The sequence below is a fragment of the Chrysochloris asiatica genome, unplaced genomic scaffold (assembly GCF_000296735.1).
Source record: "Chrysochloris asiatica unplaced genomic scaffold, ChrAsi1.0 scaffold00080, whole genome shotgun sequence".
Lineage (NCBI taxonomy): Eukaryota > Metazoa > Chordata > Mammalia > Afrosoricida > Chrysochloridae > Chrysochloris > Chrysochloris asiatica.
The window spans coordinates 2,181,331-2,196,172 of record NW_006408598.1 but is presented as its reverse complement, the minus strand read 5'-3'; the positions used below and the strand labels follow the sequence as shown (position 1 = coordinate 2,196,172).

The 14,842-nt window shown below is 37.8% G+C and overlaps 1 protein-coding gene across 1 annotated transcript in view; it reads left to right on the top strand.

Moving 5' to 3' along the window:
• Positions 1-14,842, top strand: part of SPTLC3 (serine palmitoyltransferase, long chain base subunit 3) — a 235,475-nt gene that overhangs the window by 149,118 nt on the left and 71,515 nt on the right. The gene's annotated exons all lie outside the window — the stretch shown is intronic.

The following is a 14,842-nucleotide window of genomic DNA, read 5'->3' as shown; positions in this document are numbered from 1 at the left end:
TGGAGGGACAGAGAAAGAGAGGAAGACCCCCAACAAGATGGATTGGCCAAGTGGCAGCATCGTTGGACTCAAGTGTGGCAACAGTAGTGAGGTTGGCCCACGATCGGGCAGTGTTCATTCTGCATTGCATAAGGTCGCTATGAGTTGGTACCGACCGGATGGCACTTAACAACAACAACAACAACAACAAATGATGTTTTGGTTAGACATAAATTTTGGGTAGACATTATTCAACCCACTACACTGTCTTTGGTAACTTCTACTACCTTTGGCTACTTCAGTGTTTCAAAGGCCTTTTGAAGCTTCATTATTCAACATCAGAATACCATTGTGGATTGCACAGGTATTGAACCTAGCCAACAATTGGCATGAGAGGACAAAAGGCCTTCACATTTTCCTCAAGGTGGGACTAACCTGTGGTGCAGCCCATACCCTACATTTGTGAGTGGTGTTGGTTAACATCTGAGCATGTCCTCAGGACTGTAAAGTGGCAGAAAAAAAAAAAAAATAGTCACTAAACATTCAGAGTTGTACTTTTGTATTGCAAGTCATGATTGAAGTTCCTTCGTTGCATGTCTAAATTGACTTTTTTCACTGAAATGGAAACTACATTCAAGCATCTCCTCTATGTGTGCCTTAGCCCAAGAACCAAGAAAACATTATTCCAGACTGCCTGTTCCTAAATCAATTCTGAATCACCCTGATGTCAAAGAAATCAAAACAAATGCTTCCTATGCAACAATTATAGAAAAGTGACAAATATTAAAATAGAAGAACAAGGGTGTGATACTTACAAACAGTGAGCAATATGGCTACAAAGGAAGCTTGAGAGCAGAAATGGCATTTCTTTCAGCCAGCTCATCTCATCAGCATGGAGAGCACACATTAATGTGAGGTTAGACTGTTTCTGCTATGTAGATAGAGTAACCGACTATAAAAGAAATGTGCCTCCATCCTTTTTTGAATGAAAAAGTAGAGGCTGTCAATCTTACACCCTGAAACATTTGGTATAAATTTATTATGTATTTTTAACTCCAGTAACTAGTGTTCTAGGTGTTCCTAGTGTTGCTGCAGGATTGCAAAGTGGATATTTCAAGTTTCTGGTAGCCACCTTTTGCATGACCTATGAATACCTGAGGACAGCACTAAGAATGTGTACCGTTTATGAATATTTTGAGGTCACTTTAGGCCAGTTGTCACAACTGGGATGAAGTGCGACTAGAATCTAGTGAGGAGAGTCCAGGAATGCTGCTCAACATCTTACAATCTATAGGACAAAACCCAAACCCCAAACTAACTGTCATCGAGTGTATTCTGACTCATAGGACATTCTGATTATAGCAACCCTATAGGATAGAATAGGTCAGCGGTTCGAAACTACCAGCTGCTCCGCGGGAGAAAGATGAGGCTTTCTACTCCCGTAAAGATTTACACCCTCGGAAACCCTATACAGGGTCGCTATGGGTCGGAACCGACTCGATGGCACATAACAACAACAACAATAGGATAGAATAAGGAGCTCTGGTAGCGTAGTGGTTACGAATCAGGCTGTGAACCTTAAGGTCAGCAGTTCAAAACTTACCAGCTGTTTTGCAGGAGAAAGATGAGGCTTTCTGCTCCCATAAAGATTTACAGCCTCAGAAACCCTGTACAGGGTTGCTATGAGTCGAAATCGACTCCACAGCACATAACCACCACCACATAGGACAGAATAAAACTGCTCTATAGGTATAAATACACAACAAAGAATTATCTATTACACCTTGTCAATATTGCTGAGGTTGAAAAACTCCACTCTAGAGTAATTATCTACTCGCTAGCCCTGAACTTGCTATATTTTGAAAAATGATCCCATATTACTCTACACTGGTGTAATCTCTAGCATGCTTCTTGTCCCTGTGATTTGTGCCAGTTGTGAGACACCATGAAGTCTGGAAGAAGTGAAACAGCCCTTATTTAAACACTTGTCACTCAGAAAGGTGAATCCATAGAGAAATAGCAGACCAGACATCTTCTCTAACCAAGTAAACGGCACCCAACTGCAAATAAACAGAACTGAGCTCCTCTAAAGGAAAGTTGCTTTGCTAATGGCCAAAGGAAATGGACCACCATCATTTTACTGTCAGATATTCCCATCTGTTACACAGAGAAACCCCTTCAACAGTGGGACTTGTTAATGATTTGCCTGACCTATATCCTACCATGGTCTCAGAAGGACAGATAGCTGCATGAAGATTCCAAACTCCAAGGTCAGTGATATCCAACTGAAACCTAGACTATACTAGCACTGTTGACAACTTAGTCATGAATTACTGTGTGCAAAACTACCTGGGATGATTAATGGTCTATGTCAACTTGGCTACAATATGATTCTCAGTGGTTTTTCAGAATTAGGACTGATTGCTCTTCCATAATGTAACCTAATGTAATTACCTCCATGGCGTAATCTGATCCGAACAGCCAATCTCTTGAAAGGAGGGTTTCCTTGGGGCATGGTCTGCCTCCAGTGTATAAATGATGTTTTAACAAGGCTCACTCTCCAACAACTTTGCACTCTTATCACATGGCCACCAGTTCTGAGACTATAAGCCTGCAGAAGTCTTCAATATGCTGCCTGACATACCAATTTTGGATTCACCAACCCCAACAATCAAGTGAGCCCAAAGAAGCTCCAGCCTGACTCTAGGCCCATGCACTAGAGACTTGGCAACCCCCACAGTTGTGTAAGCCATTTCCTTGATGTAAAATGCTCTGTATACTAAAGGGCTTCAAAAAATTCTATTATGCCATTTTCCCATGAACCTTTTGAATCCCCCTTGTATAGACTTTCCACCACTCGTCTGTTAGTTTATTGTACTGTGGTGGCGTGGGTGATGCTGTAGTGCTGGAAAGCTATGCCACTAGTATGTCAAGTATTAGGAGGGTCACCCACGGTGGATAAATAGATCTCATTGGAGCTTTCAGACTAAGACAAACAAGAAAGAAGGAACAGGATAACCATTCATAAAAGTTGGTCACTGAAAATCTTAAAAATAACAGTAGAGAACTGTCTGATATAATGCCAATATATGAGCCTTGCTGATTGAAAGGCATTCAAAATGCAACTGTGAAAGAGCTGCCTCCTTAGAGTCAACCTTAGCGATGCAGATGGAACATAGCTTTGGGGAACTGCATTTGCTGGTGGAGCATGCCTCACAACAAGAAGAAACAACTGCAAAAATCCATTAAAATTGGAACCTGGAATGCATGGAGTATACACCTAGGAAGACTGAAAATCATTAAAAATTAAATGAAAATGCATAAAGATTGATATCATAGGCATTCATGAGCTGAAATGGGTTTTTATTAGTTATTTTGAATCAGACAACCACATTGTCTACTATGGCAGAAATAGCAAATTAAAGAGGGATGGAGTTGCAATCACTGTCAAAAGTAAAATTTCAGGATTTTTCTTGTAGGCATATGAATATTATCCTATCACATTGTACTTCAATGTTTGTGATAGGATAATATTCATATGCCTACAAGAAAAATCAGTTAATAAAACACTTATTCAGATTTATTCATTGATCACTAAAACCAATGATGAAAAACTGAAGAATTCTGCAAGCTTCTTTAGTCTGAAATTTATTAAACATGCAATCAAGATGCACTGGTAATTACTGGTGATTGCAATACAAAAGCTGAAAACAAAGAGGAAGGTTCAATGATTGGAAAACATGGTCTTGGTGATAGAAATGGCACTGGAAATCACATATAGATTATTGTAAGACCAATGACTTATTCATTGCAAATATATTTTTACAATGTAAGTGACTACTATACATATGGACCTCACCAAATGAAATATACAGAAATCAAATGGACTACTTCTGTGTAAAGAGATAATGGAGAAGTTCAATATCATCAGCCAAAAAAAAAAAAAAAAAAGACCAGGAAACTGATTGTGAAACCAACAACCTGTTGCTCATATACAAATTCAGGCTGAGGCTGAAGAAAATTAAAACCAGTCCATGAAAGCCAAAAGTAGGCTTTAATTATACTCCATCTAAGTTTAGAGGCCATATCAAAAATAGATTTGACACACTGAACGCTAATGACTAAATACCAGAGGAGTTGTGTAAGAACATAAGAACATCATATATGAATAAAACAGAAGGAAGAAAATATGAAGATAGATGTCAAACAGACTCTGACAATTGTTTTGAGTATAGAAAAGCTAACGTGATAGTCCTGGTGTGGTACTGCAGGTTAATGTACTGGAATGTAAGGTCAGTTTGAACCACAAGGTCAGTGGTTTAAGTTCACCAGCTGGTCCTCGAAACCTAATACAGGGCTGACATGAGTTGGAACTGACTTGATAGCCCTTAAGAACAACAACAAATCAATGGTAGGAAAGAATAAAATAAAAGAGCTGAACAGAAAATTTCAAAGGGCAGCTCAAGAAGACAAAGTAAAGTATTATACTGAAATGTACAAAGACCTGAAATTAGAAAACTGTGAAAGAATTGAATAAAAAATTCAAACCTCTACATACAATAGTGAAGAATTCTTTGGGCAAAATATTGAATGATGCAGAAAGCATCAAAAGAAGATGGAAGGATAACACAGAATCACTATACCAAAAACAATTCATCCATGTTTAACAATTCTAAGAGGTAACATATGATCAAGAATGAATAATATTGAAAAAAGAAGTCCAAGTTTCCTGAGGACATTGGCAGAAACAAGGCTCTAGAAATTGATGTAATAACAATTGAAATGTTTCAACAAACTGTTTCATGCTGGAGATGTTCACTAGTCTATACCAAGAAATCTGGAGGACAGTTCCTGGTCAGCAGAAAGGAAGAAATCTTTATTTGTGCCCAATTCAAAGGCAACCCAACAGAATGCAGAAATTATGAAACATGCAAGTAAATTTTTGCTAAAGATTAATTTAAAATCTGTTGCAGCAGCACAACAGGAAACTGCCAGAAATTCAAGATGGATTCAGAAAAGGATGTGGAAGGAAGGATATCATTGCTAATATCAGATGGATCTTGACTGACAGCAGAAAATACCAGGAAGATGTTTACTTGTGTTTAACTGACTATGCAAAGACATTCAACTTTGTGGGTAACAAACTATGGGTAACATTATGAAGAATGGGAATTCCAGAACACTTAATTGTGCTTATAAGGACACTTGTACACAGACCAAGTCATTCAAACACAACAAGGGGATACTTTGTGGTTTAAATCAGGACAGGTGTGTGTCAGGGTTGTATCTTTTCACTATACTTGTTCAAACTGTATGCTGAGCAAATAATCTGAGAAACTAGACAATATAAAGAAGACAGCATCAGGAATGGAGAATGTCTTGTTAACAACCTGCAATATGCAGACAATATAACCTTGCTTGATGAAAGCGAAGAGGACTTGAAGCACTTACTAATGAAGATCAAGGACTACTGCCTTCAGTATGGAATGCATCTTAATGTAAAGAAAACAAAAATTCTCAAAAATCCTCATAGGCAACATCATGATAAATAGAGAAAAGACTGAAGTTGTCAGGGATTTCATTTTACTTGGATCATTACCCATGGAAATAGAAATTTAAAATGAAATGATGTATTGCATTGGGCAAAACTGCTGCTAAAGACCGCTTAAAGTGTTAAAAAAAAAAAGTGTCAGTTTGAGGACAAAAATACACCTGAACCAAGCCATGGTATTTTCAATTTGCTCATATGCAAGCAAAAGTTGGACAATGAATAAGGAAACTCATAGAATTGATGCATTTGAATTATGGTGTTGCAAATAATATTGAATATACCATAGACTATTATATAAAGACGATGGTGAATCAGGATTGGAAGAAGACTCATAAGCAACATACAATGTGCAGGTAACACAACCTTGCTTGATGGAAGTAAAGAGGACTTGAAATAGTTACTGATAAAGATCAGAGACTACAGCCTTTAGTGTGGATTGTGTCTCAATGTCAAGAAACAAAATCCTCAAAACTGGATCTATAAATAGCATCATGATAAATGAAGAAAAGATTGAAGCTGTCAAAGACTTCATTTTACTTGGATCTGTAGTCAACACTCATGGAAGCAGCAGTCAAGAAATCAAACGCTGTATTGTTTTAGATAAATCTGTTGCCAAAGACCTCTTGAAAGTGTTAAAGAACAGAGATGTCACTTTGAGGACGAGGGTATACCTGACCCAGCCATAGTATTTTCAGTTGCCTCATATGCATGGGAAAGTTCGACAGTGAATGAAGAAACCTGTAGAAGAATTGTTGCTTTTGAAGTATGGTGTTGGTGAAGAATATTGAAAGTACTACAGACAATCAGAAGAACAAACATTTATTTGTCTTGGAACAAGTACAGCAAGAATGCTCCTTAGAAATGAAAAAGGCAAGACTTTGTCCCAGGTACTTTGTTCATGTTATCAGGAGGGACCAGTCCCTAGAGAAGAACATTCATGGTAGAGTGCCAGAAAAAAAAAAGAAAGAGGAAGACCTTCAGTAAGATAGATTGACACAACTATGGATTCAAATATAACAGCAATTGTGAGAGGCATGGGACTGAGCAGTGTTTTATTCTGAGTCAGAACTGACTTGAGGATACCTTACACCAACAACAATAATGTATATGCTTCACTGATTTAGCTCTTCAAGAGTATCCAGATTAAGATACCAACCCAGTGATTCACACAGCAACTATTTAGTACTTCTCATAGTACTTGGGATTGTTTGGACCAACTGGGATCTGCGAGGATGGCACAGGACCTGACAGTGCTTCACAAGGTCACTATGAGTTGGAATCAACTCAACAGCACCTAACAAAAACAATTCAGGTGGTAGAATTTAGGTTAGGTTAGGACTGGAACATCCAAAATGACTTCAGTTATACAGGGACCTTGGTGCTGGCTGTTCATTGAAGGCTAGAGTGCCCCTTTTTATTTTTTCTCTTTTCTATCTGACCTCAATTATCTCAGGAGTCCTGATTAGGACTGTAGGATGAGCACCAGACTTCAAATTCAGTTTGAACTATAAGACCGGCAGTTCAAACCCACCAACTGCTCCTTAGAAACCCTACACAAGGTTGCTATGAGTCAAAACTGGCTTGACAACATTTAACAAACAACACATCTCAGAAGTCTTAGAGCTTCCTTAAAAATGGTAGCTAGCTTCAAAAGAGCAAAAGCAGAAGCTACTCAGCCTTCTGGTATAAACTGATAGAGCATGACTCCTGCCATGTTCCACTAGGCAACCCAAGACACAGGACAAGCCCAGATTCAAGGGCAGGAGTACTTAGTGTGTAGAAGAATAGGGGTCACTGCGGTCATTTTTAAAGGCAGTCTAGCACAGTGGCACAATTGACCTGGGATTTAAAGAGTCCACTTTTCTTGGACTTGCCCTCACAAAATCGCTCTCTTTCTTTCATCCACACAGGAATGTTGTCTTTAAAAGAGAACATGACCTAAAAGATTGTGTTCAGAGATAAGAAGCAGGGCATCTCTTAGACAGGTCTCAGTACTTCCTGGGACCTTAGTTTCCTCATCTATAAAATAAGGTTAGGCTTGATGGTCTTCCAGAACCACATATCTCAAAGGAATTGCCTTCATATGGATGCTCCTATATGCTGCTACCATGAGAAAATGAAATTATTCCCCACAGGGTTTTTTTAATGATCAGGGTTAAGAATGTAAAGTCAGTAGTTGACAAGTGTGCTTCTATATTTTAGAGATGTATTATGAACATATAGCTTGTAAATACCCCACATATAACTAACTCCCTCTAAGCTTTTACTTCCAGACTTATTTAAAATTGCTGGCACCATGAGCAATACACCATCCTCCTACACACCAGGAAAAGTTCAAATAAATCAGGTTTTTTTCATGACTCCAAAAGAGAGTAGTGGGCCAAATCAGAAAATTCCAGATAATCAAAGGCTAGGTACCACCTTCAATAAGTCAGAAATCCCCCATAAAATAATAATAATAATAATAATAATAATAATATCACCCTCTATAGGTCATGTTGGTGTTATTACTTATATTTAGTATATAAATTAGCCCAGACTTTGGAAGCAAGCTTAAGACCTGGGTTCAAAATTGATTTCACCGCCTATAGCCGTGTGCCCTTCATAGGGCACTTCAGTAAGAATTTAATGAGAGTTTATAAGTGAGAACTTGGCAGAAGGCCCAGTTCATAGGAAGTCACAACTAATGGTGGCTGTCTTCATCATTATTTCATGACAGGGCTTCAAAAAGTTTGTGGAAAAATGGAATTAAAAGATAATGGAATTCATATCTTTAGCCATTTAGTTAGCTGCTGAGTTTGTTAAACATTTGTACCACTCAGCTACTCCATCATGTATGACCCCTTACTAAATACTTCACATATGCAATTTTTAGTAAGCCTTCCTGTAACTCTTTAGTTAATTGTGAAGATGTAAAAACTGAAGCTCAGGGCCTCAGGTACTTTGCCCAGCATATGTAACTGGGAAAAAGAAGAGCTGGGATTCAAACCCATAGTCCTACTGGGACAGGGGCTCAGTGTAAACAGAAAGTCAGCACATGTTTCCATATTCAAAGAAGTAAACAAACAAACAAAAAAAAACAGGTAAGACCATTATTTGTTATTAGTCATTGACCAAACTTGGCCTCAGTTGCTTCATTTGTAATATGAGGATTGAGACTTGACATCTAAAAGTCCGTCTGCTTTCATTTAAAAGTACAGTAATATCACTCCAGTGGTAGGTTCTGTGTTTTCCTTCAAGTACTGTTTTAAAGCCACACTTTTCTAGTTTTCTGTCTCAGAAAAGTCTAGATTTCCTGTCAAATCATTACAGTTGAGAAATCTCAAAACTATTTAAAAAATATGCTGGGGAAGAGGATCCAAAACGGCCTGGGATATAAACTAGAACCCAAATGTTCAAAGAAAAATGAATATAGTAATAATACCCAGCTCTCCCCAAAACGGAATTCTCAGAATCCCACTTACTTTAAGAATGCAGGTCATTTTCCTCCCTAAAATAATATAAGTTAAGGATTGAAAACTTCAGTGGTAAACTCTATCCTATATCACTATAGTTTAAATAAATAAAGAATAAGAAAACTTTATATATAATTCATTTAGTTCCTTTTTAACTCTCTTTCAACTTTCCTTGTCTTAGGTCATATTAAAAACCTACTAAGAAGGTTTTTATGCCATCTAGATTGGCAAACTGGTAGTTTAACTCCAAATCCTGCCCGTAGGTAATATGGTTTATATGTGAAGGAAAAAGTGGTGAAAGGGGGATTTTTTTTTTAATGTTTTATTGTGAATTATATGATAGTTTACATGGGATAACGTTAACTTTACATTCATCATATCGTATATTGTTTCATTGTCATGGTTACAATCCCCTCCATGCATCATTAACCAACCAAAGGGTATACCCTGCAAGCCTGCCCCCTGGTTGTCAGCACACAGCCCGAGAGGGTTTTTTTTTAAATGGAGTCTTGTCACTTAGCTAATACATTATGTAATAGAAAATATATAAAGAATTTATTCACTGGTTTGCTGGTTTAAGAATAATTCAAGTCCCTGTACAGAGCATCCAATTAATTGGTGGAATTATCTCTTCCCACAGTTTTATTTTAGTTGTTTTCCTTCTATTGAAGTCAAAAGAAAAATACAACCTCCCATTCAGGAAGAAAGATTAAAAGCTAATTTTGTTTTCTTTGTTGTTTTTGGTACTGTGATTTTGACAGCATTACATGAATATAACATAGAAAGCCTTTTTATGTACACACCAAGCTCAAAATCACAATGAATGAAAAGATTCAGTTCAAATTTGTTCGCATTAAGAAAATAAGTGCACATGAATATAACTCTTTATAAAAGCTAAGTTCTCTCTAGGACTCTCTATATGTGCCCTGGGTTAACTCCTGAAATGAGCAGTATTCCTAGAGTCATTAATCTTAGGAGAAGAAATATAAACCAGGTGGGGAGTCCTAACGTCAACTTGACCAGCCCTCCCAAAAGATGGCTAATTAGCTGGTCTGAGTGTCTGCAAATTCTACTCAACATTTACTTTGGTTCCTGGCAAGCTCAGTTCCAGAACAAAGAATGACTATATGTGGCATGTCAGGTTTTAACATATTTGTATTCCTAACTTAAAGCATTTAAAAAGTAAGAAGAAAATTTTAGAATTCCAAGGACATAAAACCATTTATTATATATGAACCCATATGCCTCAGTCCTGGCAGATTCAGCACACAGCATTATCAGGGACTCCAGATGTCTCAAGTTCTGGCTTACCACAGGCATTCCTTTCTCAGCATAGCCTACTAAGAGCAATAACAACCAGCTGAGAGCTCATTCTTAGGCAATTTACAAGCATTTTGTGTAATCATCAGAACATGGTGGCTCTGTAGGATAAGCACTGGACTTTGAACCACAAAGTCCACAGGTCTGTGGTTCAAGCCCACCCGCTGCTCTGTGGGAAAAAGATGAGGCTTTCTGCATCTGCAAAGATTTATAGCCTCAGAGACCCTATACAGAGTAGCTATGAGTCGGAACTAACTAGGTGGCACTTAACAACAACATGTTTAGTCATGGTTACAACAAGCTTATGGAGTGTGTCCTGTCATCACCCTTATTTTACATATGAGGAAACTGAGGCAAGAGCACCATGTAAGTTGCTTATGTTCGCAGTTAGTGAGTTAGCTTCAATCTGAGTTTAGGCTGTCAGATGGCCATACTGCCTACCCTTCTTTCATTAATTAATCTAAGAAAATATTGGAATTAATCCACAAATTTATATTAAAAAAGAAAACTGTATTTTGTCTTTATTCCATTATAATCTGAACTCAATTTATAAAATGAACTTGTGATGAGCACAAATGCTCCACTTAGCAATCAGCACACTTCTAAACTGGCACCATCGATTTGACTAACTGCTGAGCTATTTTGACTCAATTGACATTATATTTAGACTTTTATAAAAACAACAACAACAACAACAAAACCATATTAAGTTTAATTTAATAAGTAAATCAATAAGAAAGAGGGGAGAGGAGAAGTTCAACTTAGCATTTAATTCAGTTGATTAGTGTTGGAATTACATTGACAGGTTGCTTGAATTGGTTGATTAAGTCCTTTTGTGTGTCTGACTGTGTGACTTAGTGCATTTTCACAGAACTCACTGCCAGTGTAGTCAATATTGTGGATAATATAAACACAAGATACAGGGTATCCTGGGAACCTGTTAAAGTTGTTTAAATCTACTGAGTTCTAGAATACTATGTAAATAGAAACTTTAGTTTCACTTATTATTTGATTTCATCTGTTTCCCTTTGCCAAAGGACTTGGCATGATTTTGCAATTTACAATGACATTAAAAATAAAGCACTTAAATATGAAAGAAAAGGGTTCCTCTAGTGAAAGTGTTCTCAAAGTATAATGCCCAACCAGTAGCAATAGCACCTTTTCCTGGGAGCCTTTTAGAATTGCAAATTATCAGCCCATCCAAGACCCACTGATCAGAAACTTTTAATGAAAGAGTTAAAACATGGATTGCTGAGGAGAGAAGCCAGCAATCTGTATTTTTATCTCTTTTAGTGATGTATGGGGAATGTGTTGTCCACTACCATTTTCAGTGTCTCAGGTGTCTTGAGAAACTGCTATTCCTTTTGTAATACATGATGGGGATTTGTATCACTGCATGAATCTGAAGAAACCACCCTCATCCCACAAATCCTACCACCAGAATCTAGTTGTGACATAAGTGTTTCACATAGTTATATCAAAATTCATTGTTGTTGTTGTTAAATACTGTCAAGTTGATTCTGATTCATAACGACCCTATATGGGGTTTATGAAGGTGTATATCTTTACAGGAGCAGAAAATCTCATCTTTTCCCCCACAGAACTGCTGGTGGGTTTCAAACCGCTGAACTGTGGACCACAGTCCAGTGCTTATTTGTCATACTGAGCCACCATGCTGCCATCAAAATCCATATTACCTCAAAAAAATGTTTCCTTGATTTCAGTTTGCTTTCAAGTAATGAAAGTACATGGTATAAAAAATAATTCAAATTAGAAAATAATTCAGTTATTAACAAGGATTAACAGGCCCTTCACAGCAGTATAAAATGATTAACAGCCTTCACTGTTCCCCGTGATTGGTTGTTCCAGTTGATCCAGAGGTGCCTGGAAAGAAAGACCTACTTCAAAAAAAAATCACTGAAAACCATATAGAGTACAATTCTATTCAGACGCATGTGGGATTACCATCAAAATCAACCTGACAGCAACTGATAGGGAGGAAGTTCTGATGGTCTCTCAAGGTTGAGAACCACTGGCCTAAAGGACCATCAAGACTACCAAGGGACCTCAAATAAATATTCTTCTTCAAGTAAGCACTCAACAAGGGAGCCTAAGGACTTTCTATTGTTTTATACTATTAAGTCCTGGTGTGGCGCTGTGGGTTAATGCACTGGACTGCAAAGTCAGTTTGAACGGCATGGTCAGTGGTTCAAGTTCATCAGCCATTCCTTGGAAACCCTATACAGGGTTGCTATGAGTAGGAACCAACTCGACAGCACTTAACAACAGCAATCACAAGTCTCTGGAGAAGGACATTTGATTGGTCAAGTGGAGGGTCAGCAAAAAAAGAGAAAGACCCCCCCCCCCCCGAATAAGAGAGATTGACACAGTGGTACACAGGACCAAACATAACAATAATTATGAAGAAGGCACAGGACTAAGTAATGTTTTCTTCCGTTGGTCACTGAGTTAGAACAGATTCCACAGCATTTAACAACATCACAAGTCTTAAACAGTCTCTCTGTGTATTTTTAATTTCCTCTTTTAATCTTTGGTAATTCAAGCAGAGTTTAGGTCAGACAGAACTGCTGGTCAAGTGGCTATACCCACAGACAATTAAAACTACCAAAATACCTATGATATAAATGATATGTCTAGTTGTACAAATAGGTCTTCTGAGATCAAATTGGATCAACAAAACAGTGAACTAGTTATTTACATGAGAATTACATATAGTAACACAAAGCACTTAGATCCATCGAAAGGGTTTTTTGGGTGTTTTTTTCCCCCCAAGTAGCATAGAAATGCCTGAGTAGGTCGGTGGTTCAAGTTCATGAGCTGCTCCTCAGAAACCCTATACAGGGTCTCTATGGGTCAAAACCAACGCAACGCACTTAACAACAACAGCAACAAAAAGAAAGAAATTACAAGAGTACATAAAAAGGTGCTAAACGGTGTTAATCATTAAAAACAACCTAACCCATTGTGTTAAGTCCGTTCCAATCATGACAACACTAGCAGTTGTTGTTGTTGTTGTTGTTATGTGCTGTGAAGTCGGTTCTGACTCATAGTGACTCTACAGGATTTCCGAGGCTGTAAATCTTTATGGGAGCAGAAAGCCTCACCTTTCTCCTGTGGAACAGCTGGTAGTTTTGAACTGCTAATCATGAGATTAGCAGCTCAATTCATAACCAGTACGCTACGAGAGCTCCTTAACCCTAGAATTTCACCACAGGGTTTTTGAGGTGCAATTTTTATAGAAGCAGACAGCTGCTTCCTTCTCCCATGAAGCAGCTAGCTGGTGGGTTTGAACTGCCTACCTTTGGTTAGCAGCTGATTGCCACCAGGACTCCTTTATTAACCATTAGGGGGAAAAAAAAAAAAAGAACCATATTATACCACCTCACACCAACTGTTGTTATTAGGTACAGTGGATTCTAACTCATAACAACCCTATGTATAGTAGAATAAAAGCCTGCCCAGTCCTGCACTGGTCTCACAATCTTACTTTGTTTGCCCATTGTGCCAGCCACTGTGTCAACCTGTCCCATTGATGGTCTTCCACTTCTTGGCTGACCCTCTACTTTACCAAGCATGATGTCCTTTTTCAAGGACTGGCTTCTCCTGATAATATGCTCAAAATTATTTTATGAGAAGTCTCACTGGCCTTCCTTCTAGAAAGCATTCTGACTGTATTTCTTCTAAGAGTGATTTGTTCCTTCTAATAGTAGTCAGTGATATACTCACTATTCTTTGCCAGCACCATAATTCTAAGGCATTCACTCTTCTCTGGTTTTCCTTATTCATTATCTAGCTTTTACATGTATATGAGACAATTGAAAAAAAACATGGCTTGGGTCAGGTGCACCAAAGTGACATCTTTGCTCTTTAGCACTTTAAAGAGGTCTTGTGCATATCTGCCAAATACATCATTTGATTTCCTAACTGCTGCCTCCATGAGTATAGATTGTGGATCCGAGTACAATAAAATCATTGGCAACTTCACACTCAACAGGATAGCTATCATCAGAAGAGGGTAAATAACGACTGTTGGTAAGAATGTAGAGAAATTGGAACCCTCATCCATTGCTGTTGGGAATGTAAAATGGTGCCGCTGCTGTGGAAAACAATTTGGTGGTTCTTCAAAAAGTGAAATATGGAATAATGATATGATCTAGTAATTTTATTTCTGGGTTTATTGCTAAAATAATTGAAAAAAAAAAAGAACTTAAACAGTTATGTTTATACCAATATTAATTGTTGCATTATTAATAGCCAAAGATGAAAGAAAGCAAATCAAGCATTCAACAGACAAGGCTCAAGTGTTGACGAGACAAACAAAATGTGATACATTCATGCCATGGAATATTATTCAGCAATAAAGTGGAATAAAATAGTATTACATGCTACTACATGGGTGAACCTTGAAAACATTATGTTGAGTAAAATAAGTCAGTCTTTAGAGGACAATTATTGTCCCAAAATATGAAATATTTAGGAGCTCAGAAAGCATAGTGGTTATGAATCAGGCTGTGAA